Genomic DNA, 27479 nt, shown 5'->3' on the forward strand with positions numbered 1-27479 from the left:
TAAAAAGCTTGATTTCAATCACCTGTCTTGCTTACATCTCTGCCAGTGTTTAGATGCATTAAGTGGCATTTATTCATTAAAAATTTAATGTGTAGCTTTATTTTTGAGGACAACAGATAAAAAACACCCACTTAGAAACAGCTCTAGAGATTTGTGAGCAGTGGGGGGAAGAGATATGTTTGTCACAACACAAATCCCACCAGTTGATGCAGAAAACTGGCCAAAACGGTACCCCTAAGTTCAATCCTTGACAGTGAATTGTACATTGGTATTCAAGGTGATGTGTGTCCTACCACAGCAGCTGGGCCATTCGAACAAAGTCTGCCTGCATACTTCCTTGAAGCAAGTCTCCGGGATGAGATTTTGGGTGCATCCACTGGAAAATGCCTATGATGACATAATTGTAGGCAGAATAATCCCTCTTCCCACATTATGATGCTAAACCTCAATGTTGATCCTGCAAAGGGGGAGGGGAGGAGTCTTCTATGGTCAAACTGAATTTGCTGACCAGTACTTCTGCACCCAACTCTGGGATGCGGCACAAATCGTTCAAGAAGAAGTTCAACCAAAAGACTTGAAGCACCTAAAAACAACACCTGGGTACAATGTTCAAGCTTCATTCAGAGGCTCACAAAAAGGAGCTGAATGTAAAGCAAAGAATCCAAGGAGAGGCCAGTCAGGTCTCCTGAGCATAGCTGCCAAGTTATCCCTTTTTTAAAGGGATTTTCCCTTATGCTGAATAGGCTTCCTCGCGAGAAAAGGGAAAACTTGGCAGCTATGCTCCTGAGCCTTGTGCTTCGATCGTGAAGAATACGGCCCAGGAATGGGTAATTATCTAAAAGTGCAATTATATCATAGAATCATAGATTTGTTGGAAGGGACCCCGAGGATCATCTAGTCCAACCCCTGAAATGCAGGCCTATGAAGCTCTCCCACACAGGGATCGAACCTGCAACCCTGACACTATCAGCACCACGCTCTAACCAACGGAGCTGTTTCACCAAAAACATCGTTAAGCTGTTTGCAAATTAAAACCCAGTAAAGTCAGCCAAGTAAGGGGCTGAAAATACAGCTCTCCTGTCTTCACATTTTAGCATGCAAGGACATGGAAGCATGTTGCATGATCAGCTGTTGTGCACATACAACCATGGGATTCCTCCGTCTATGGAAAAGGAAGTCCATATTCACTGCCATTCCTTTTGCACACAGAAACCCGCACAGATTCGAAGCAATTCCGTGCAAATGAGCCTGCAAAAAACTGTTTCTGTGCCTGGATCAAATCCCCCCCCTGGCAAAGCGTGTGAATGTGGCCCATATTAGGCGGTAACAGTATCCCTGTGTAGGGGCAACTTCACACCGGCATCAAGGAAACATGCCTGAACTTAGTCCTATTCAGCACCCTGTTGTGAGCTGGTACCCCTGAATCAAGCTTGCAGATTGCACTCAGGGAGTTTAGCTTTCCATGCAGTTGACTGGGGCTCATATTACCACCAGTCATTTCTAAACGAATTAATTCCTCGCTGGGCTGCAGTTCAGTGTGAGGTGTGACAAATAAAGGAACTCAAATTACTTCAGTGGACAATCACAGCTGTTCAGGAGGACACCAAAAACAAAGCTCTTTCTCCCTTGCTATCCTGCTCTTCTTCTGGAGTCTCTGAAATGTCAAGACACACATTCCGGTGTGTTTCTGAGAAAGAAGGAATCTGCTCTGCAGAATTCCGAGAACACTGGCTTTGGAATGGGAGCAGATGAGATGGCAATTGGCTGCAGAAGGCGAGTCAGGCTAACTGAGCACAAGGAAGGCAAGCACCACACGATCCTCACAGGCTGATGGGAGTCTGCTGCACAATGTAATTCAAAACCCACAGTTATTGCTCTGGAGAAGAAAGTAGGTACAGGTAGTACCAGCTAAACATCCTTCGTCCCTCTGCCAGATACCAGCTGTTCCATTTGGGCCAGCCAGATCAGAATAACTCAGCTCTGTAGGGTCACTCTTGAAATAAATCCACGGTGGTGTTTTTCCAAGTTTTGTAACATCAAGGTAAACCCTTTCCAAAACGAAATTGTCCATTGAGGAACTCTCATGTCAGGGGTAGCCACTGCGCACCTTCCGGTTGTTGTACTACAACTCCCATCAGCTCCAAGCTGGTATGGCTAATGCTCAGAGATGATGGGGAGTTGTAGCTGGCAAAATCGGGAGGGTGCCACAGCGGCTCCACCTGTCTTGTCTAGTTGTCATGGAATCCATGCATGTTGCAAAGGATTCTGGGGATCGTTCTAAAGACACACTAAGTTCACACGGCCAAGCCTCTTAGGCTTCACCATTGACCGTCATGAACGGAGAGCATTCTCAGCCTAGAAGACGCCCAGTATGTCCTTGTAGCTGTAGGTTGCTGGGTTTAGTAATGATACACATCCTCTGTCAATTTCAATGTAACAACATTCCTAATTCTCCAGAACATGGTTCTGAAACCATGGCACAGAAATGCCTAAATAAATAAATAAATACAAAATAGACAAGGATTGAGAGCATGTTGTCCTGATCTTCCTCATTTCCTTTGGTTTCCCCTTAGATTTGGAATGAGTGTCATGGGCATGCCTGAATGCTGAAATTGTCTTCTATGGGTGTTCCTGCTTTTCAAGGAAAGACTGGTGCTGCAAAGGCAAAGGACCTTCTTAGTGGTGGCTCCTTGTTTTTGGAATTCTCTCACCAGACAGATTCACCTATCATGTATTTCTTGTGCCAGGTAAACAAATATCCTATGCCAACTTACCTGGAATTATCATTCCTTCAATGGGGCTTACCTGTAAATAGATATGCATAGGATTACACAGTTGATCAATTTTTTTTTATCTGTTTCATGCTATTGATCCTTTCAGTTTGTACTGCTGCCTTGGCCATTGTTTTATAACTTTATTTTGATTGTTTTAACTATCTGTTTAATTCCATTGTAGGCCATCCTGGAAGTTTGTGTTGGACAGAAAGGTGCTACCTATATTAAAGTAGGGGAAGATGAACCAAACAATGGATTGGCATGAGGAAGTTTCCCTACTTTGGAGGGGACCGTCATGCTAGCAATATAGTGGCCGATAATACGAAATATGAACAAATGTTTTGACTAATGAGTCAAGGTCCCATAATAACCAGATCATGCGGTGGATTACTAATAGTGACATGTTGAAATCAGCTTGTTCAACTGAAAATACAGGTTTAGGTACAAGGGGAGATGAGATGTAAAAAATAAAAAAATAAAAACTCTTTAAAATTCAAAAGGTAGAGGGCTTAGCTGGTAAGGGGTGCAGCCTGGGGTGAAGGGGTGTATAATCTGGGGAAGATTCTCAAGATTAAAAGACACAGAGGCCAGATCTAGGATTCCTTATCCCTACTATATAATTTTACCTGGGAGTAAGTCTCACTGAATTCAGAGGGACTTACTTCTGAGCAGACATGCACTAGATTCCAGTGTAGGACACTGTCACAGAGTATTAAGACTACCAAATGACAAGGGTTGGGGGGGAAAGGGCTGCCTCTATGTCAAAAGACAGCAGTTTGATGGTTAGAAACCATAGCATGGGGATAAACAAATTCTTTACCTGCTCTGGCTCCTGACCTTTTTTATAAAACAAAAACAACAAACACCCAATGCCCTATAGCACTGTTAGGTGAGGTCAGGTGCTGTGGGGCATTGTGGGAAATTTTAAATGGTGGCAGGGTGACTAGCATAGGAAGAGACTCATGTTGCTGAGACTCCTTCACACCGAGAGCTGGCTTGCCACTACAGATTCCCTGGTTGGATACACACCAAACATTTAAAGCACACCCCTCCTAGATCCTGGGAACCGTAGTTTACCCTCCACAGAGCTGTAATTCCCAGCTCTCTTTAACAAATTTCAGTTCCCAGGGTCCTTGGGTGTGCGGTTTCTGCAGCTGCCGCTTTCTTTCGCATGTTGTTTTACGGTTCTGCCATTAATTTTACCTCAAATACCTACAGAAAAGAGGGCATATAAACCTTTGTGAGAATCTTGCTTCTCTTCCCACACCCCAGCATGTCTCCCCTTCCTCTGTGAAATGCTAAATGACACCCTTTGCTGAGGCTCTTGGTTTAAAGAGCCTGAATATTGCTGCTTTTCTCCCAGCCTCTCATTATGAAGAGCATTTGAGAAAGCCACCTCCAAGGAACAGCCAAGGCATTCTCACTCCTCTTGAGTCACGGCTTTAATTATACGGATGGGGCGAGTGCTCACTAGGCTCCTATTGATCACAGAAATAACTTGCCTTTTCCTTCTCCACCCGCCTCCTGCAACAAGGCTGGAGCAGTGGAGCAATCCTAATTGCTCACCGGAGGGGCGTTGCTAGAATGACACCAGCCATCACCTGAGGTGCTGTAATTACAGCTTGCAAACAGGAGTTGGAGACCGGTGAGCTGTCATCCTGGTCTTTGGTGACTGCCTTTTTCGGTTTCTCTGGCTGTAAAGGTGAGCCAATAACAGCTCTCTATTGCCTGGCCTGCTGCAGAGGAAAAGATGCACAAAAAAAGATAGACAAAACACAATGTTCTGTGTTTTAGTGAGGCGGCGCTCAGACTTTGGAACTCCCTGCCTCATGACCTTAGGCAGGTGCCTTGGCTGTATTCTTTCCAGCACCTGATAAACATTTTTGTCTAGGCAAGCCTATCCAGACCCACAGATGTTGACACATGTTTTAATCTGGTTTTAATTATGATGATTTGAATGTTTTAAATAATTGTTTCAACTGTTGTTGTTTTTTGCTGGTAATTTTATTGTTTCGTTCTTTTTGTAGCCCGCTTTTCGTCGTTGTTGTTTTTAAACACACTCAAGCATTTTGAGAAATAATAATAATAATAACCCTGATGCCACAAATCTTTCCCTATTCCGTGACCCTTTCATGATCTGGGCACTTCCTAATCCTTTCTTTATAATATGGAACACATACACTTTTACGCATAAAGTCGCCTGAGTCTTGTATCCGGTGAGCCTTCTCTGAATAGAGAGTGTGAGTTAAGTATCAATTTGTTCATGCTCATTGGAATCATAGCTCTAGGGCAATGTGGTGCCCTCCATCTGCGGACTACGACTCTCATAATCCCTGAGCGTTGGCCATATTGGCTGAGGCTGATGGCAGCTGAGGGCACCACGTTGGCTACTCCTGCTCTAGGGACAGATAGAGCTTGCAGGCTCAAAGACCTGTAATCTTACATGGAGGTGGTGCTGTGGTACTTGGCATTGAGGGCTTTTAGAATTACGCTGACTTCTTCTATTGCAGGTCTACACCCCGGTATCGAAACAGAAGCAGGAGGCTGGTTTGTTTGTTTTTTAATAGCCAGGTCCAATCCTTGGAATCTCCATCGAAAGCCATGTTCAGAGCCAGTGTGGCATAATGGTTAGAGTATCGGACTGGGACCTGGGAGAGCAGGGTTCGAATCCCCACTCAGCCATGAAGCTCCTTGGGTGATCTTGGGCCAGTCACCATCTCTTAGCCCAGGAGTGGCCAACTCCCAAGACACTGCGATCTACTCACAGAGTTAAAAACTGGCAGTGATCTACCCCTTTTGGGGGGTTCAGGTCAAAGTTGTTGAGCTTTTTTTTACTTTAGGAAAGAAAGCCCTGGTTTTCGGGGTTCTGGTCAAAGTTATTGGGCTTTTTTTAGGACTGAGGAAGGCCCTGTTTTGGGGGGTGCAGGGCACACATGTTGAGCTTTTTCTAGGGGAGCAAAAATTGTTGAGCTTCTTTGGGGGGAGCCAGTGATCTACCACAGATGTCCAGTGATCTACCGGTAGATCACGATCCACCTGTTGGACATGCCTGTCTTAGCCTAACCCTACCTCACAGGGTTGGTGTGAGGATGAAGTGGGGAGGAGGAGAACCATGCACATCACCTTGGGCTCCTTGGAAGATAAAGGTGATATAGAAATGTAATAAAGGAAGAAATGAAGCGTTTGGGAACCTAGCTGCCCTCTGGATGTTGTTGGATTCCAACTCCCCTCAGCCTCAGCGAACATGGCTAATGGGCAGGGATGATGGGAAATGCAGTTCGGCAACATCTGGAGGAACACATGTTCCCGACCCCTGATTTAAAGGCTCAGGTAGCAAGTGATGGGGAAGATATATTTTTGAGACCCTGAGTGCCACTCCCCAGTCAGAGTAGACAATACTAAACTAGATCTACTCAATCTGTCTTGGTTGGCCTCCAAATACCCCACAATGCTATAGTTTATCCTTTGCAGAGCTGCAATCGCCAGCACCCTTAACAAACTACAGTTCCCAGGATTCTTTGGGAGGGGGGTGAAGCCGTGTTCTCCAAATGCATGGTGCATGAGCAGCCATGGGGTGCGAGAGCCTCTGTCATATTATGTGCAGCCACCTGTGAACACGTCTCTGCCTACTTTGCATGCTCATCGACATCCTGTGCTGTGCTAAATCTGGTGCAGAATGTGGCTTCCTGAGACACTCAGTGTTCTCTCCTTTAACAAAAATAACAATCTCAAAATAGTACATTACTAGCCCTCACGGTTGTGGGGGGGAAAGTCTGAAAATGTGTGACTGGCACATCGCTAGACCTTGAAAAAAGAAAAGCCGGGGCAATGAAAAATAATAATAGAGATGTTCATTCTATTGCATGCAGAAATGAAGAAACATTATTAAATAAAAAAAAAAAACCTGCTGAAGGATTCTTACCAGGGAGGTGTTTTAGAGTGGACGGGACTTCTGAGCTCAGGTCTCAGGCAATATTGGACAAACAGGCCAAACCCTACACCAAAGGATAGGTAAAGGTAAAGGGACCCCTGACCATTAGATCCAGTCGTGACCGACTCTGGGGTTGCGCGCTCATCTCGCATTATTAGCCGAGGGAGCCGGCGTATAGCTTCCAGGTCATGTGGCCAGCATGACAAAGCCGCTTCTGGCAAACCAGAGCAGCACATGGAAACGCCGTTTCCCTTCCCGCTGTAGCGGTTCCTATTTATCTACTTGCATTTTGAGGTGCTTTCGAACTGCTAGGTTGGCAGGAGCTGGGACCAAGCAACGGGAGCTCACCCCGTCACAGGGATTCGAACCACGACCTTCTGATCAGCAAGCCCTAGGGCTCAGTGGTTTAACCACAGCGCCACCTGGGTCCCACACCAAAGGATAAATGGACATAAATCTGACATCAGGAATCACAAGACAGAGAAACCAGTAGGAGAACACTTCAGTTTCCCAGGACATTCTATACAAGATCTCAAAGTAGCTGTCTTATTACAAAAGAATTTCAGAAATAGACTGGAAAGAGAAGTTGCTGAACTGCAACTTATTACCAAACTTAAAACCATGGAGAGACCTGGTCTGAATAAAGACATTGGATTCTTATCTCATTATACACGATAAAGCTATCTTTAGCCATCTCACCCCTTGCTTTTTCCTGTAAGACCAATTGTAGTTGTTAACAGTCAACAGGTTTACCACAGCTATCAGTCTATCACCCACTCCCACCACCCTTCTGAGCAATACCCCTCCCCACCCTCTCACTATATGGTGACTTCTGTTTCAGTGTATCTGAAGAAGTGTGCATGCACATGAAAGCTCATACCAGTGACAAACTTAGTTGGTCTCTAAGGTGCTACTGGAAGGATTTTTTTTTATTTTTTTTTTTGTTTCGACTTCGTCAGACCAACACGGCTACCTATCTGTAACTATCTCAGTTTAAGGCAGCCTTACCAACTCAGTGTTTTGGGAACACAAAATCCACCCAGATTACCTATGCGTGGGTTGAGCTCAGAATTTCATCTGAAAACCATAAATACACTCCATTTCTACATGGCACATTTCAAATGTTTGTTATATTTATATAGCCCAGTTCAGGTGTTCAAAAACACTTCACCAGTTGCAATTCCAGGGCAGGTTTTTGGAGGGAGGGGGAGGAACCTCTTGGCTAAGATGTCTTTGCAGGCTCTTCCTTCCCTCAATAGTCCCACATCACCATTTCCTCGTGATGGCTGCTGATGTTTTGTTTGTCCTGTCCCTGTAGGCCAAAGCGACACCAGTGCCCAGAAGGAAAGGGGAAGATCTGGGCAGAGGCTGCAACTCTTCCTCCTTGCCCCTGTTAGCACTCACCTACCTGGAGAGGACAGGTGAACAGGCAAGGAAGTAACCCAGTCACAAGCCTCTGGGGTTTTGCCCTGTGTCACCTGCTGGGCTGTGGGCCTCAGCAGACACCTGATCCTGCCGATATGGCCCTGTAGGTACGGTATGTATTTCTGTATGTATATATACCGCTTGATGAGCAAAAAACCCTCTAAGCCGCTTGCATAAAACAATACAATGGGTAAGAAAATACTAATAAAGGCAAACTTTGCAAAACAAATAAAAATTATCAAAATAGAGATACTGAGCAGTTTTGAAATAAATATACATTATAAAAATTAGATATCTAGACAGGCTTGATCAAACTAGAACATTTTTAGCAGCCACCAAAAAGCACACAGCAAAGGTTCCTGTATCTATCTATCTATCTATCTATCTATCTATCTATCTATCTATCTATCTATCTAGTAATCTGATCACCTGACATGTCCTCCCAGGTAGGGAAGAAAGTCTGAGCAATCAGGTTGGATTCTTCTCACTGCTTGCCAGGGCAGCACAGACTATTGGCTCACTGAGTGGTGACATGCAGCATGTGATACTTTACCTCTTAAGAAATGTCTCTGTGTGTTCACCCTGCATATTCATATTCATGTCACTGAGACTGTGTGGGTGCATGAGGAGCTGAGGAAATGGTGACTTAGCTTAAGGCCACCCACTGCGTTTGCAGCTGAGGCAAGATTCGAAGCACAGAGCTTGCCAGCTTACAGTTCACACTCGGGTTACTTATGTTGCTACAGCTCTTGTTTCTTGATAAACACAGGAGGCCCCTGGTTAAAATCTTGCTATTTTTGCTATTGGGTGCTGCTTGTTGTTTAAGTAATCTTGTTGCAGTAATTATTATAATTGTTATTGTTTTGCTATGTTTTTAGGAAAGTGTTTGTGTAGTGTTTGTTTGAGCATGATATTTTTGTGTGGGAAAGTGGCACACAAATAAAATGAATGAAAGTCTCTCCCATTCTTATATTTACTCAGCTCCCCAGCTGCAATATAGGAACATAATTTTGGCCTCTTTGAGGTAGTTCTCAAAGAGACATATATTATGAGAAGCGCTGCTTTAAAATGTTGTATAAATACAATGATTCAATGTTGAATTACTCTGCACCAGTCATTCTCCATTAATCAAGTTACCTGGATGTAAAAAAATCAATTGTATGGTATACAGAAATAAACAAATATCCCCAGGCACTGTCTCCTCTGAATCTTTTCTGCAAATTCCATTAAAGCAGGAGGCAGAGGTTACTCTCTGCTGAGAAAAGCCATTAGTAGTTCACCGGCATCAGATTGTTGCTTGGAAATCCAGAAGTTTATTGCTGCAAGATAAACCCCAGGCAGTTTTTAAACAAACCAATATTGCTTGTTTAAAAGGTCAGAGGGCGATGTGTACGCTTGCTCAGGAAAATTATTTTTTGTTATCAATGGATAGCCTGTTAGTTCTCAAGATGAACCACACCATCTGTTGCCCTGACAATCTTGGAAGATTGACAGGCCTGTTCATATAATAATAATATATATATAATATATAATAATAATAATGCCTGAACCAAGGAAACCTAAATTCTACCCCCCCAAAGTCAAGTTTTGCAGCCTGAATACAAGTTTGCATTGAGAGCTTCCCTGCTTCCTCCCACCTGATTCTCACCTTTCCCTCTCAACCATCTAACTTGCTTAACTGGCAGAAATGGTGCTGGGATGAAGGAGGCAAAGAAGGTCTCCCTCCCTCTCTCTCTCTCTCTCTCTCTCTCTCTCTCTCTCTCTCTCTCTCTCTCTCTCTCTCTCTCTCTCTCTCTGTGTGTGTGTGTGTGTGTGTGCTTTCCCCTTCCTTCTTTGGTGCCTAACATCAGGGGTGTTGGGAAATGTAGTTTACCCTGTGTTCCTAAAAGACACTTCTCCCTTACTCTATCGGGTCGCCATTGGGGAAGCAAGGGGAAGCTGGCTCAGGATGAGTGAGGTAGACAAATGGGGGGGGAGGAAGGAATAACTAATTCTTTTTTTTTTTTGGACTAAAATCCAAACTGGGGAATGACTTTTGAGGTGATCGTTAAGAGCTGGCGAGATTTGGATTTCTGAGCTGGAAAAGACTAAGCATGGCACCATCTCTAATGTTCATGTCTTCTTTTTGGCACATTATCCTTGTCAGTTTTGCCATGCCAGCACATATTCCCTTAAATAACGACTTCCTCTGATCTCCAGTGAAACTGACCAAATCAGGGGCAGACAGTATCAGTTTTGCTGGTGCCCATTTCCTCCATTGTCTCAGCTTCTTTGCTCTCTCATGAAAGCATCGTGAGGGCAGGCAACGAAGAAAATAGTTGTGGTGTGGAATATATCTTCCACAGTTTATTTCACAATATACCTGTGAAATTTCCTCTGCATTAGTGCATCAGATCAACAACACCCAGGATAGGTGAGGAGGGAGTGTCTTCTCCTACATTAGCTGTGGTGACATGCAGCTTAACACGAGAACAGTGGTACTGTGCAATCACTCAAGTGGAGGAAGAGTCCCAAGCGACAAATTGCTTCCAAAAGCTCATGGGATTTCAGCCTAATTTTGAATGGATCGAGGCCTTAAACTGGTTTAACAGGCTATCCCTATCCCCAGGGAATCCCAGGAGGAGTTGTCCTAGACCTAGATGTCTCTAAGAATATCTAACAGAGGATTCTCAACAAGCACTGTTAAACTGCGGAAGTCACTGTCACAAGAGGCAGTGACAGCCACCAATCTGGATGGGCTTCAAAAGAGGATTAGACAAATTCATGTAGGATAAGGCGATCAGTGGCTACTAGCCATGATGGCTGTGTTTTGCAGTAATTATTCAGTTGCTAGGATACCACAGGAAGGAGAGTCTCTTGTGCCCTGCTTGTGGGTTTCCCACAGGCCTCTGAGAACAGGACTCTGGACTAGATGGGCCATTGGCCTGATCCAGCAGACTATTCTTACGTTCTTTAAGTGCAGTTCTGCAGGATTTAATCCCCCACCCCATCCCCCCAAAGTGATGGCAGTTAAACTGGAATAAAGCTGATATACTGTAGGTACACCTCTAGTGACCCGGGCATAGCCTATCAGCATGCCCTTCCTCATCAGGGCATCATCTAAAAATGCTTCACCTCCAATTTTCTGAATTGCTGTGCTGATAGCAGGCGGCTAGCTCCTAGCTCCTTTGTTTTACCATCCATTTCAAACCCACTGAAACATTAAAGCATGTCACTTTAGGGTCCCGAAAGCTATACAGCTTTATCGCCTTTAATTGTTTGAAGGAAGATCACCCGGGGGGCCTTGATACCTTGTCAACAGTGTTGCTTACCCAGCTTGTCTTCTGTCAACTATCCTTTTCACAGGCAGATAAAAGACCTTGTATCTGGCTCTTGATAAGAGTTCGTTCAGCCTTTCCCCCCCTCCCCCTCTTCTTAAGCGCCCCTCTCCTCATGCTGAAGTTTCCCTCCTTAGTCAAACAGTCTCAGAAGCCGAGGTCTAGGCACTGCTGAGGTTTTAAAATTGTGCTGACATCTTTTCTAATGTACTGTGTTGAAATGAGACCCCCCAGATAAGACTGAGGCACAGAGATAAAATCTTGGTCCAAAAGCAAAAAGTAAAATAAAAAAATAAAAATCCCTAGGTCAGAAGGCCATTTCAGACACAACTTTTTGTTTCATACTCAGAGATAACTTCTACGTAGAGGAAAAACAGATATGCCGCCACGAAATGCTGAAACAAGCAAGCATCTCGCTTTACTTTCAAAACCCTTACTTTTTTAGTATTCAGTGATTATAAACTTGTGTAAGAGATTTTTGCTAGGATAAAAACCCAGGAAGTTATAGCATATACCAACTTCCCAATGCAGGAGTTTGTAATTTTTAAAAAAATGTATATGTGTCACAATGCAGCAATGACAGCTTGCACTTCACCTTCTGCATGGAGTGCTTATTTATGTATGCATAGACATTATTTGATTTTGCTATCGTTGTTTAATGTACATTTGATGGGCAGTTGCACATGCAAACAGATTCCACTGAGAAGTACTTGCAGTTGAGGTATATTGGTTCTATCAGAACCTTGCCAGCATATTCACAGATGTGAGTCAAGTCAATGTCTCTGGGCATTGCAGTCATCAAATAATTGTTTAGGCTTATGTGAACTAGGCCACAGACTGAATATTCAGGTCAGTCACTTGAACCTGAAGTCGGTTCACACACTCACAGGGAACCGTATGAGAAATCAAATTACAGTGGTACCTCGCAAGACGAATGCCTCGTGCAACAAAAAACTCACAAGACGAAAGCGTTTTGCGATGTTTTTGGTGACTTGCAAGATGAATTTTTTGCAGGTTTTTTTTGCCGCGGCAAACCGCGCTTCGCAAGACGAAATTATCGCAAGACGAAGCGACTCGCGGAACGAATTAATTTCATATGTGCACCCAACCAGAGCTAACATTGTCTCCAGCATAGAAGAATAAACTGTTTTAAAAATTTGGAGAATAAGGTGAATGGCTTGCTTATTGCAGCATTTAGAAACATGGAATTTTATTTAGTTAAATGATGCTTAGATCAGACATGTGATGTAGGTGTTGTTATGAAAAATGTACCCCAAAATGCGTTGCCTTTTAAGAAGGACAGACGCGGGTCGGAAGCTCCAAAATTTGCACTAAGTTCAGCTCCGCCGGGAAAATGACAGAGACCACACGATGCTGTCAGGAAAAACAAACTGATCCCTTTATTGCAGAATGCAAAGCTACAGCTGTAGGGTCCCTGCCTCTGGAAAGAAGGAAGGAACCCCGGGAAATGGTGAAGTCCCCCTATATACCCTCCTGTTCATGCATGGAAATCTCTGGACTGGGAGGGAGGGGGAGACAAGGGCGACAGGTGGGGGATCGGATTAGCTGGGTGCGGAGATGGCTTTTCCTTTCAGATGGGGAGATGTCAATTGCTCTTCTCCTGTCGCTGATGGTGCTCCCTGTTGTTTGGCAGGAAGGGCAATCAGTCGAGATGGGTGCAGAGGTGGGGTGGAAGTCTGCCCGGCAGGTGTTTTCCTCCAGGCCATGGAAGGGTGGGCTACGTTGAGGATGGCAATTTATTTGAATAAAGTTGTTCCAGCTAATCCCTCCATTGTCCGTGTGTCCCTGAATGGGCACAGGGTGGTAGCAGGGCAAGGCTCAGGTGGGTTGGGATCATACAGGGTTCATACAGAAAATATACCTGGAAAACATACCTAATACAGGGATTTCTAATTAAAAGGTAGCAGTCCTGACATATACAGTTCTAAGATATAAAACAGCAATTCTAATACAGAGGCAGCGGATAGAGATTTCATGGTAAGAGAACATATAATAGGCTGTATTATTAACTTGAGTAGAAAAGTTTAACTTTGGATTTGGGCGGTTTCCCCCCCCCCTTCTTCTGGAAACATTGTTTTGTTCTGGGCGGAGGGGAGGTGGAGAGGGGAAATGTGTGAGTTTATGCTAACTGTTGTGCATATGCAGATCCTTAAGCCTTCCTTCAGGCAGGGTCGAGTCCTAGCTAGAGGGGTGGGGAGACAGGGAAGATGGCATTGAACAGGATTCTGGGTATTGCAGCTGTCAAATTCTGTCACCCCTCTCTGTTCATTAATAATGGTGTCCTGCAAACCCCCCCCCCCCAATATGATTTTATAACAGCCCCCTCTCTGAGGCAATATTGTTGTGTAACAACCAATCATTGCCTCACATAATCGACAGTGACGTATTCTCCATTTCCTAGGTGGTACATTGGCACAACCTAGGGGTATGTGGTGGCGGCTCAAAGGGGGGCTTGGGAGAAGCATTTTATAAGAAATGGTATATGCCTTACATTTACCGGGAAGGTCCACCAATGACTGAAAAATGCAGTTTCCTTGGAGTTTGCCTTTTGTGTGTTCTCAGGTGTAAAAGTTAGCTTTCTGGTCCCACACCTCCATCATGGCACAGCAGCAACAATCCCTGGTGAATCCCCTTAGGGCTTTCATATTGACCATGTCACCTGGCACTCACCATAGCTGCCACAGGTTTGGACATGTCATGAGAGAGATGCCTTTGCCTTGGGCTTTCTATGGGATTTTTTATTATAGGCTCTGGTCTTGCACTGTAGTAGGGAGTTGCTCAGTTACTCTTAAAGGGAGAAAGCTACTTGCACCTTGGATACACTTGCCCAATTAGAACTGACCCAATTATAATTTATACAGCCCCATAAAAACCATTCTGAAAAGGGCACATGTCCAAATTGGTCAATTTAATTCTATAAGGAATCATTCCAGGTAAATCAAGGCATATACACCTTCTTGTATCTGCTGGTTTCATGAATCCTGAAACTGCTTCTTGGTAAAAAGAAGGCTGGCACACTACAAAGTGCCAGGTGAGATAAGGAAATGTGGTCATAAATTGATCTAAATCTCAATAATGGACTATGCAATAGCCTGATCTTTTAGAAAACATGAGTCCTCCATTGGGCGTATAAGGAATAATACCACCATACAATAACTTACTATACATTAAACATAAAAACAATTACACACAAAAATGCCCCCCCCCTTTGTGGAAATAACATATACTTGTCAGGCATAGGTCAACGTTTCTGCATAATATCACGTAACATAAAACATAATTATATATCAGTTGCATATCTTGAGGCCAACTCTTAACAGGGCACAGAGTCCTGAAGTCAAAAGAGAGCATATGTCCTTGCAATTCACTTTCCCCCCTTTGTCAGCCCATATCCTTTTGGAATGAGATAGTTGTGGCCAGTTTGAAAACTCTGGTGTCTGTTGTTGCAGGTAAAAGTCTTGTGGTCCGGAGGATTTGGGTTCAAGGTTTTTTCCATCATTGCGTCTGTAGTAACATCTGTAGAAGGAGTATGCTGTAAGGGGCAGGGTTTGGGGTACTTAAGGGCACAGTTAGAAGAAGGAAAGGGCAAAAGCCAAAGGGAAGAAGAGGGAAAAAGGGGGTGGCAATATCTCCTGGAGTTTTTTTGGGAAGCTGCAAACAATAAAATCTTGATGCATTAAGTATTTTATTCATCACATTTCTATATAATTACTACTGTTATTAGCTGCTAAGTCTGTTTTCCTTTACCTAGGGGTTTATTATTATTATTATTATTATTATTATTATTATTATTATTATTATTATTGTTAGAATGACTTAGATGTTACATTCACATGTACAGAAATAAAAAGTAGAAATGCAAAATAATGCAAAAATAAGAACAAAATAATATTTAGATTACCACTCAAACAACATTTTTTTCAGATGGACTTGACACAAAAATCTCAGATTAAAAAAAAGAATTATTATCAAATAATATGAAGACATTATAAAGACCATACAGGTTAATATTGGACTGTAACCTAAAGATTTGAAGGTGAATGGTAAAATAATGGGAAAAAAACCTTAAAAGTCATCATGTGCTATCTGAGAAAAGAGAACTCTATGGGGAAAAACACAGATGGTACCTGAATAAACATCAGTCTAATAATGAGCATCTCAAATGAAAATAAAGAGTAGCAATCTAAAGTTGTACAAGTATGGTTAGATTAATTTCATAGACATAATGGAAAAACTGATTTAATAAATGAAAGCAGATTATTTGCAACCTAAAGAGAAGCATCAAAGTAAAGGAAATATATAAAACTATAGCGGGAAGTAAACTAATACAGCAGGGATTTAAGCTCGTTTTGCAGACTGTAAGGAAAGAAATTACTGTTTGTATCTCTTCACTACCCCCCCCCTTTTTTTTTTTGTGGGAGAAAGGAAAAAATAAACACTTGTTACTGGGGTTTAGTCTTCTTAAAGGTTCACATATCCTTTAGAAATGTTCTTCCTGGGAAAGCTGTGAGAATAATTTTTGCATGTTAGGTTGGAACTTTGCAAGGGGGGAGGTTATGCAGGAGTTAATGCTTGGGGTGAAATGCAAATGCGAGATAAGTATCTGAAGGTGCTTCCTGAATACCCATTGGAAAGGGGGAGCAGACCCTTGGTTTGCATAGTCTGGAGTTTTTTCTAAGCCCTTGACTAAAATCACAATCAGTATCCTGTTGAAAGGGGAAACAAACAACAACAAAAAGTACTCAAGCGATGAAAGTACTCAAGCGATGAACTCAAAGTGGGAGTGCTGAGATATTTACCTCTGGAAAGAATTTTGCATATTAGATTTGGAATGATGGTCCAACACTTGACCCTTTTGTTTTCTCAAGTGACCCCCTGGAGTCAAAGACACATAAGGAAATTTAAACAAATTTTCCCCTGCATGGCACAGGCCCTTCAGCATTTGGTTGCTGTTTTTGTTTTGTTTTGTTTTTAACCTCCTTTTTCTCTCTATTTTTTCTCTTCAAGCTGGCATAGCCTCTGTGCATGTACAAAGTTCATGATTCAGAAATCCATTGTACCATTTGAAAGTGTTGCTGGTGTTGGCTAAATTACCATTTGAATAGAGGAAGGGAAGGGTGAATAGGTTAGATTTTACACAGAAACCCAACAATTTACACTTCCACCAAACCAGCAACAAAAAGTGGTCAAATTAAATTATTTTTGGTCAGTTTAAATCCATTTCTATAGCTTTTGTGTCCTGAGATATTTCTGACACCTCTTACTTCCTGTTCCTTGCTGCTTAGGAAGCAGGCTTATAAATCTTAAACTTTAAATATATAAAACTTCAACATCCAGACAACCCAATATTTTCACAGACAACCCAACCCAATATTTTCACAAGAAAGCTGCAAGAAAAGTTTGGTCAAATTAAACTCCTTAATGAAGTCATGGCACTAATTAGCCATGTTTACTGTACTATATAAACATCTCATACCCCAGGCAAAAGAAATCTAGATTTGCCCCCTTTATCTACAGGGTTTTTGGGGTGCAGACTTTTATTCAAAATATTTCACAAATGTGGATTATTATTATTAGTGTGCTTTCCCTCTAGTCATTAGCGGAACAATGACCCGCCCCCTTATGTACGGGTAAATGACCAGTCAGAATTCATAAATTGCAAATGTTTGGGTTTTTTTTAAATAACTTCAGCCATGGGCAGACTAAAATTCCCTGCCCCCTCATATATGGGAAAATGGCTACAGGGTCACAATTCATAAGATATTTTCTGCCATTTATTTACAAGGGAAAATGGTCAAGACTTTCATATGTGCTTAAACTTTAAACCTTAATAGACAAAATGGTAAAAACTTATATAATCACTCCTTAAAAACCAACGACACTCTTGTTCTAACTCTGAAAACCAATAATCTTTCCTTGCCAGAAAGCAGAGCTGGGCTGAATTTCAACCCATCACCACATCAGACACATTGCCTTTCACATAGCTCTAAAATGGAAGTTAGAAGGGACCCTGAGGTCATTTAGTCTAACCCTCTAAGATGCAGGATTCAGAAGATTTGACTGAGAATACCAACCCTATACAGAACCCTTTAGCAGATGAGTTTTTTCCTTAAGAGACTGATATCAGGAGCCCAACAAGAACCCTTCTGTCCAACACAATCAAAGTTAAAACTAGACTCAGATAGACAATTCCTGGCTATGGAAGCTCTACTTTTGACAAACAAATCGCCTTTATAGGAATAGCTGTTCAATTTTCCTTTAGTCAATATTCCTCTAGTCACTTGGAGAAAGACTCCCCTTTGTAGCCTCTCTCAATAACAACATTTGCACACCTCATTCTCATATTTATCATGTTTAAGATTGATTGGTTCAACATTGTTTCTTTATACTAGAAATTTAAAACAAGTTGGCAGTTTTAACTATGCACACTTAAGAAGGCAGTCTATGGATGTTGTGGCCAATTTATACACAACCCCATAACATTTCTAAACATTGAGTACATCTCTTATCCACTTATAGCTGGAGTTTATGAAGTGAACATTTTCAAGTTTCGAAATATTTTCAAAGCATTGAGCAAGCATTTTCAAAGTTACAACTCTTTATTTTCCTTCATCCTGCCCCTCTTTTCTGTTGAAAAATGGGTAGGTACACACACACACACACCTCTTTATACTTTTGGAGAGAGAAAAAATGGCCTTCTACAGCCTCTTTAAAACAAACCTTTACACACTACTTCCACTCTTTTTAATATTTGCCATGTTTTTGGGTTGATCAAGCCCTTACATAAAAATTATTTAAGCAAGCTTGCATTTTGTTTTGGTTTTTTCTTTTGTTTTTTTTTTTTAGACCCTGAAACATTTCTTAAATACAATTGGAGGCGTCTATCAGAGTTCAGACGGGAAGTAAGCTCTCCTTGGGCTTATTTCTCCCCTGAAGCCTGCAGAGTTGTCTCTTTGGACAGGGGTGCACCCATTTTTGCCCTGGTCAGTCTCCGAAGGGGCACTTGCGCAAGTTCTAGCCCTGGGCAGTCTCCGACGGGGCTGTGGGGTCTCTCGGGGTTCTGGGGACTCCTTGGGAACCTGGGGCACGTCTAAGGAAAGTGGACAGACTCCGATAGGAAAGTGGACCGACTCCGATAGGAAAGTGGGCTTGGGAAGGTTTGCTAAAGGGCTCTCTAAGGGAAAAATGGGGTTTGGAAAGTCTCCTTAGGAAAACGTTCTAGGAAAGTGGGCACACTCCGAGGAGGACTCTTATTCCCACCCACAATTTAATAGTGCCACAGCAATCTCCCTGCCTCTTGCTCTCTAGACTCAGGTCCTACTGAACGCTTGCCTACGCAATGCCAGATCGGACCTGAGGAATGAAAAGTAGGAAAAGGGAACGGGCGCACTTGCAATCTCTGGTCATGGGTCATACCTAACAAAAGGTCGCCATGGCAGAGGGGCGTCTTCACCCGGGATAGCTAAGCGAGAGAAGGGAGAGTTGCCAAGGCTCGCTATCTGGGCAAAACTCCGACGGACAACAAGCCTTGGGGAGGAAAAGGGCAGCCGCAAAACCTTCCAGCCTGGGCAGACTCCGACGGGCTTTGGGTTTTTTTGGCTATGAAAAATAGGAAAGAGTTTGATTGCTGTGACAATTCCCACCCCGAAAGGCCAATTTCCCTATTGATACTCACGTCGCAGCGCGCTGCCTTCTTTTCCTGAAGCTTGGTCACCTCGCAACAATCAGGAGAAGAAAAATCTTGTAAAATCAACCCCCACGGCCGTCTGGATCCTGTTTGTTTTCCCTGTGTGGTCCCGCTAAGGATCCCAGTTAGGCCAGAACTCCAGGGACAGTCGGGGAAGGGGATCCCCCCTGCAAATGGCTGGGTGCGCTTGGGCTCCCCAACCACGGCGCCCCAAGAGTACGGCTAAACGGAGTCTCCTGCCCTGGCTCGCCATATTGTTATGAAAAATGTACCCCAAAATGCGTTGCCTTTTAAGAAGGACAGACGCGGGTCGGAAGCTCCAAAATTTGCACTAAGTTCAGCTCCGCCGGGAAAATGACAGAGACCACACGATGCTGTCAGGAAAAACAAACTGATCCCTTTATTGCAGAATGCAAAGCTACAGCTGTAGGGTCCCTGCCTCTGGAAAGAAGGAAGGAACCCCGGGAAATGGTGAAGTCCCCCTATATACCCTCCTGTTCATGCATGGAAATCTCTGGACTGGGAGGGAGGGGGAGACAAGGGCGACAGGTGGGGGATCGGATTAGCTGGGTGCGGAGATGGCTTTTCCTTTCAGATGGGGAGATGTCAATTGCTCTTCTCCTGTCGCTGATGGTGCTCCCTGTTGTTTGGCAGGAAGGGCAATCAGTCGAGATGGGTGCAGAGGTGGGGTGGAAGTCTGCCCGGCAGGTGTTTTCCTCCAGGCCATGGAAGGGTGGGCTACGTTGAGGATGGCAATTTATTTGAATAAAGTTGTTCCAGCTAATCCCTCCATTGTCCGTGTGTCCCTGAATGGGCACAGGGTGGTAGCAGGGCAAGGCTCAGGTGGGTTGGGATCATACAGGGTTCATACAGAAAATATACCTGGAAAACATACCTAATACAGGGATTTCTAATTAAAAGGTAGCAGTCCTGACATATACAGTTCTAAGATATAAAACAGCAATTCTAATACAGAGGCAGCGGATAGAGATTTCATGGTAAGAGAACATATAATAGGCTGTATTATTAACTTGAGTAGAAAAGTTTAACTTTGGATTTGGGCGGTTTCCCCCCCCCCTTCTTCTGGAAACATTGTTTTGTTCTGGGCGGAGGGGAGGTGGAGAGGGGAAATGTGTGAGTTTATGCTAACTGTTGTGCATATGCAGATCCTTAAGCCTTCCTTCAGGCAGGGTCGAGTCCTAGCTAGAGGGGTGGGGAGACAGGGAAGATGGCATTGAACAGGATTCTGGGTATTGCAGCTGTCAAATTCTGTCACCCCTCTCTGTTCATTAATAATGGTGTCCTGCAAACCCCCCCCCCCCCAATATGATTTTATAACAGTGTTATTGACTAAAAACCTGGCATGTGGCCCCTTTAACAGAAGCAGCTAGCTCAGAGGGCTGCCTACTCTGTGTAGGCTTCCAGGTCTCATCACGAATAAAGTTTCTTTAGCCACTAGCTCAGCTGATAGGAGTTTCTACCCCAAAAGCTGAAGACAGCACATCAGCCCAAAGGATTTAAGTCAAAAAGCACTGTTGTCAATAGGTACTCATAGGATTACCTCGATAAATCAGTTAACATGCTGTTTAAAACCATGTAGTCACACTTTTCCAATGTGTGTCTACAAATGGGCGTATCTACAACAGTTCTAAGCAGTGATAGCAATTGCAGCAAAACTTTAAATGAATTAATTGGGATTTTTTAAAAAAATCCACAGATTCCAGCAGGAGACTTGAGCACATACTTTGAATCAGTGGGCCTTAAGCATGACTAACTTTTTTTGTTGGCTTGTAGACTTTTTTCCCATTTGTCTACTAACAAATTCTCTGAAAAGAAAATGGAGGGGAAATGGTTAGGAACCTAGGAAGCATTCCCAGTCAGATCACGGGTCTATCTAGCTCACTGTGATCTACATGGACTGGCAGCAATTCCTCGCAGGATTTCAGGCCGTTTTCTTTGAGCCCTATTAGGAAATGCTGGGGATTGAACATGTGACCTTCTGCATACAAAGCAGATGCTAAGCTATGGACCTTCTTCGCCAATTGAATGAATTGGTGCGAGTCTCCAGGGTCCAGCACACACAGCACAATAAGCTGCTATGACAATCCTTGGCCTTCGTGCTCCAGGACAGCCAGCTGAAATAATAGAACCATAGAACTATAGAGCTGGAATTATAGAGCATGGGGGTTCATCTAGTCCAATCCATTTCCCCTGCACTGCAGGAAATCTTTTGCCCAACATGGGGCTCAAACCCACAACCCTGAGAGTAAGAGTCTCACGCTCTACCGACTGAATCTGCAGACCTCTGCAAAGCCACACTTCCACCTCTTCATTTCCAAGAATATCCTATAGATGAGGTATATCTGACCAGCCAAACCGGTTTTCAGACATTCCTTGTTTCAGTGAAACGAACAATCACTTTGAATTTCTCTCATTTATCTCCTTGGACAACTGCTAGCCCGGACCTAATTTTTGTTTGGAATGGGTTCTGTGGACTTAAATGGAATTCACTTTCTCAGTGTATTTATGCAAGCGTTGTGGTCCAGAGACTGCCCTGGATGTGATTCCACAAGCTTTCAGAACACTGGACATTTACAAGTGAGACAGGGAAAGCCAGAATTAACCTAGCTGCCACCTCGTCCTCACTCTTCACATGGGAAGGTGAGAGTAAGGGCCTCTCATAGGGATGGGCAACCTCTGTTCTAGGACCATGTGTAGCTCTCAGTCTCATTTCATGCTGGTAACAAGGTAGAAAGTGGTAGGCAGAGAGGGGGGAAAGGGAACCCGCTCTGGTTTTGGCTCCATCCATTGCTGGCTTCTGCCCTGCTCACCGCTATTATGTGCCCGCCTAGCAGATTTCCCTCCAGGGATTGTGACCCTTGATAACAATAACAAAATGTTCTTCATGTTTTGCTTTTGCTTCCGAGTTACCTTGCCAGTTTGCCACGGTATAAAGCATGCCCCCCCCCAATCTTTGTGGACGGCAAGTATTTTGAATAAAAAAGAGCCAAAGTTCTTTCTTATTACACCAAAACAAGGTTTATGCAAGAAAACACGACACACACTTGGGCATGCAACCTATGTGTGTGCACGTATAATCTCTGAATAAAAACATTCTCAATAACTAATGCCCTTCTAAGACAATAAACAGGAATTAGGGTCAATATCTTTAAGGTCTCAGGATCACGATGTCAAAAAAGGCGTCGCGTCAGCTTGGCAGATACTGCTGAGCAGTGCGTGTCTATTCCAACGAAAGTGATGAGTCAAGATCCTGACAACCTTGAGTCACATAGGATGTTCTCCTTGCGAAGGGAAGGCCACTACAATGCCTCGTCGGAAACAAGGAGCCCGATATTTGTTTGAAGTCCTTCTGAACAATAGGTATTTACATATGGCTGAAACAACTGCATATGGCTGCCCCAGGAAAGGGAAATCACATTGGGAAGAATCAGTTAACGTAATTAGGCAGTGTTGCCCTAATTATAGATGCAGAGGGTTCTCACAGGAAGCCTCAGACTACGGGGAAGCCAGAATTGCCACTACAGATATTCCAGACCAGGGTTTGTAAGCCTGAGTGTGTGCTATCCTCCCTAAAAGAGGGCATGTGTTGCGGTGAGACCTGGAGACTGACCTCCTGGTTGTGGGTGGGTATATTGGATAGCCACAACACCTGATTGGTAGGTCCCTCGTTGCTGGGTATAATCTGACCAATGGGGTGCAGTCTAAATGGATCTAGGGACCTATATATACCTATGAACGTGACCCAGAGTTTCCTCTTTCGGCTCATGCATCAGAACACCCGCCCACCTCTCCCTACTTTTAGGGCATTTTGCACTTGACCTTGCTATGCCATCGTGTGTCGTCTGTCGTTGGGACAGGGGCACGGAAGGAATTTCCCCCCCCCCCCCCGCCCTCTGGCTGATTGGCTGTTGCCATTTGGGTTTCACATGCCACATAGCAAATCGTCACAACTTGTAAGGTTGTGGATAGGCACTGGTTCAGGTGATAGGGATGGGAGAACAGTCTCGCCATCCCTATGTGAAGGGTATTCCGTTAAAGGAATCCAGGGGTTCAACTTGGTTTGGTCAACCCCTGAGAGGGGGTTGTGCCCGTGCCTGAGTCCAGGGGAGCATCTGGGGGAGTGGACATAGCCTGTACCTGGGCTTTCTACCACCTCAGGTGTTCACCCTTGGCTGACCTACGATAGAGCTCTGGGTCAGCGCTACCTGCAAGGGTGCAGGGAGCTAGTCGAACCAGAGCCTAAGCAACCACTCACTTTCTGTAATCAATAAAGTTGTGGCCTAAATTCTGCCAAAAACCAAAAATAAAATTTGAGTCAAGTGTGTTTTTATTTAAGGGGGGAGGTCTCTGGGTCTGAACGCGCAAAGCCTATGTAAATTTTACAATCCAGAATCTGTTTTGAACAGCATATGGTATATGTTGTGGGATGCATTAAGACTAGCAATCCCTCTTTTAAAAAAATTAATTCCTTGCTTGATCCTGGGAATATTGCTTACTTTTTGAGGAGGGGAGACAAATATGTTGCTAGTTTTCTGGAGGCTTGACACAAGCTAAGCAGTTGGGAGATTACAGAAATATTGCAGCAGAGTGCTTGGGGCAGCAATATATTAGGGTCAGCAAAATATATACTGACAATTTTAAAAGTGTGACATGCAGAGGCCGAGAGGAGCAACTATTTTCAGCCAGGATTGCTTAACGGGGAAAAGCTCTTGGAGGCAATACTAGTTATGGGACTAAATACCTTCCATGATTCCTGGTTCCCATGATTTCATGTAAGATGTCTCGAGACCCTTGTGGTTTCAGGCCAATCTCCAGGCAATCTCAGCTAGAGAAGACAATCACCAATATCCCGTCCAGGACATCTGAAAAGAAATAAATATAAATTTGTTAAATTGAATTTCATGCATTGCCTATAAGGCCATTTTATTTATCTGATGCAGCTCCATCTTATGCCACTTACCTCCCAGACGGTCACTGCCCACCCCACACATCCCAGAGATCCCTCGCCTCTTTTTCCTCAATGCTTTGTTAATCCTTTTGACTTTCCCCTTTTGGTTTTTGACATTTAAGTATTATGTCTGCGTCCTGTTTTGTTCTTAATTTATTGTATTTGGAATGCCTTTCTGCATAGTAGGAAAGAAATTATAATGAAAGCTTGTTGAAAACTGAGAGAGAGAGAGAGAGGAACAAAATGGCGACCCCACTTTCCCCATACAGAATCAAACTGGAAAGAGGACAGATGGTGCCCTTTATCATACCTGCAGGCAGCAGACCAACTTAGGGAATGCAGGGCAGGCTAGTTTAGGAGATGTGGCAGGAAGCCACCTCCAAGCACCCGCTGCCTGAAGCAGCCACTTCACTCTGCTTAATGGTAGGGCCGGCCCTGCATTTCAGCCTGCTTTTTGCCTCTTCCATGGGAGGCATATCACCCCATGGAGGGTGGAAATGTTCCCTGAAAACTTCATGTTTAGTTGGAGAGATGTGAATTTGCTGCTGGCAGCTGATTGCCTGGAACATGCATCATATGCGATCTCTTACAACAATAGCTTCTGAAAAAGCCATGCCGAGCCTTTGTGGGAAGCTTTGGGAAACAAACATTCCCACCAGAAGCAAGCCCAGTTTTAACCCAGCCTTCTCACCACCTTCCCCCATCCCATTTATTTTCCATATTGCCAAAGCCACATGGTGGTCAGGTTCGGCCCATGAGCAGAAAAATTGCCAGTGTGTGGGTAGAGGCCGGGGAGAGGCAAAAGAATAAACAACTCACAAATGCCGGCCCATCAGCAACCCTCACCACCACCACCCAACAAAAAAGAAGAAGAATTCATGGAGAAGAGAAACTAAGTGCCACAGAGATGATTCAGCCACAAATATTACATGAGATTTGACAAGTGTCTTCATTTTAATGCTTCACCTGTCGAATTCATTGTTGTGTGGGGCAGAACTCAACATGAGACTTGCAGCAACTAAAATGGCATGGTGGCAGGATTTAATTTGATAGCGGGATCATGGGACTTAGCTGTGGAATCTGCTTTCAGAGCCAAGGCTTTGGAGTATGTAATAATCAAGTATGTATATGTGTAGTTCAAGCAGGGCTGGGGGACTTGCAGCTCTCCAGATGTTGTTAGATCCCAACTCCCATCATTCTTGGCCATTGACTCTGCTGGCTGGGAATGATGGAGTCCCCACAGCATCTGCATACCCCCTCTAAAACCCCTCTAGCCAAAATTGGGACACTTGAGGTTTTTTGTCCCGAGTTCTTGCAGGAGCCAGCTGATTCATGCAAAAGTGCAAGACCATCAAACGCGTGTCTTTTGGTCCGGTGCTGATTCACACCAGCTGATTCACACCAGAGTGCTGGTCCAAAAAAATGGGACATTCCTGGGTCCAGTCAGAAGCCGTGATAGCTTCTGTAATTCCAGGATGTCCTACTTAAATCGAGATAGGTGAGCAGTATGCATCTGTAAAGCTACAAGATCCTCATACCATTCCCAGGCCCCTCCTGTGCTATATATTTAAATCATATAACTTTAAACAGTCAAGGCTTCCCCCAAAGTATCCTGGGAATTGTAGTTCGTTAAGGGTGCTGAGGACTGTTGGGAGACCTCTCTTCACAGAGCTACAATTCCCAAAGCAGTTAGCAATGAAACCTTCTTCCCAGGGAAATCTGGGAAATGTAGCATTCTGAAGAAAATAGGAGATCTCCTAACCAACTCTCAGCACTCTTAACAAACAGCAGTTCCCAGGATTCTTTGGGGGAAGCCATGACTGTTTATAAAGTTGTTCTTTACCACTTTAAATGCACAGTGCTGATGTGGCTCCAGAACAACTTGCAAAAATCAGGAGTTAAGACAGTCCCTGCCTGCAGGCTTACAGTCAAAAAGGCGTGACACACATACGCCTCTCAGGAGCTGAAAAACAATACCAGGCACTAGTTCTTAAATTACAGTTCTTAGAAAAACCGGCCGGGAATGAAGCAGTTCAGATAGCCTGGAAGAGTGTAGGCACTGGCAGCCACTGTGAATGTGCAGAGTGCCTTTCCTTCACTACGAACTAATCCCAACTTTCTCCTGTGATATAGTAGAAAGACTTTTGGACAACAGAGTAGGGAACAGATCTAGGGAAACTTCCAGCCTGGCAAGTTTGTTTATAGTAATTAAACTCTGGGTTGGGGAAAAAAGAACAGAGAAGCTTAATCTGAAAATTTAAATTGCCTGAGTGCATCTTCCTAAGAGTAATAACATAAAAAGGCTGGATGATGATGATGGTGATTAATTGAATTTATATATTGTCCTATACCCGGAGCTCACTAGCCAACCAAATGCCTATTCAATGCCCACAAGCAGGACACAAGGGCAAGAATGAGCCCTATTCCATGGTACAGTATTCAGGCATGCTGTTTCTGATCCTGTATAGGCATCATAACTACCGGTAGTAGCCATTGGAAGAAAAATGTTTGGGAGCCCCTGATTTGGAGGAATGCACCTCTGATGCATGAAAGTCATTTTACAATGAAAGATTTGCAAGCAGGACCACATTCTCAGTGTGCTCTCAGCTGCGGATTCCCAGAGCAGACTGGCCTGGCTGCTGGTTCAGTTGTTCATTTCAGCTACAGGCTCCTGATGTTTTCACACATGTGCCTTTTATTCTCAGGCCTGGTACACCATTGTTTTTCGTTGTCTTAAGGCATGTGGTATCCCTCAGCCCCACACTCTGAGGCCAGTAATGCTGACCTACCTTACAGGGCAGTTGTAAGGATACTTGTGATAATGGATGTAAAGTACTTTGAACCCTTAAAAAGAAAAAGAAAAAAGCTATACATGTGCTACAAGTTATCATTCCGCTTGACATGAGCTAAAAGCTCTAGGTCCTTTGTTAGTTTTTCTACAGGCAGGGAATTTTTAACTGGGGGGGGGGGTGTCCTGAAAAAAATCGACCCCCCCTAAATGCAGCCTGAAGTGGTATTGCCCATTTGACCACTACCAGGACTCTACCACCACATTCTCTTGATGGGTAGACTAGATTGCTGGGAATATACATGGGAGCACTCTGGGTAGAATTTTGGAAAGAAAGGAAGACAGACAGACAGACTCCTATTTGTCCCAACCTGTTTGTACCTAAGCCCTAAATTTGGGGGAGCAGGGAGCTGCTTCCAAAAAAAGAAGCCTTTCTGTGGCTTTTCTAGGAGCCACCAGCAGTTCTTTGTATCGAATAAGTTTTATTTAGCCAGCTCAGCAGCTGGAGAGGAGCCAGAAGCCACACAAGGTTGTTTTCACGCTGCTGTGGAGCTGGGAGAGTTCAGC

Source organism: Zootoca vivipara, chromosome 5, assembly GCF_965207765.1.
Source record: "Zootoca vivipara chromosome 5, rZooViv2.hap1.1, whole genome shotgun sequence".
In the NCBI taxonomy this organism is placed as follows: Eukaryota; Metazoa; Chordata; class Lepidosauria; order Squamata; family Lacertidae; genus Zootoca; species Zootoca vivipara.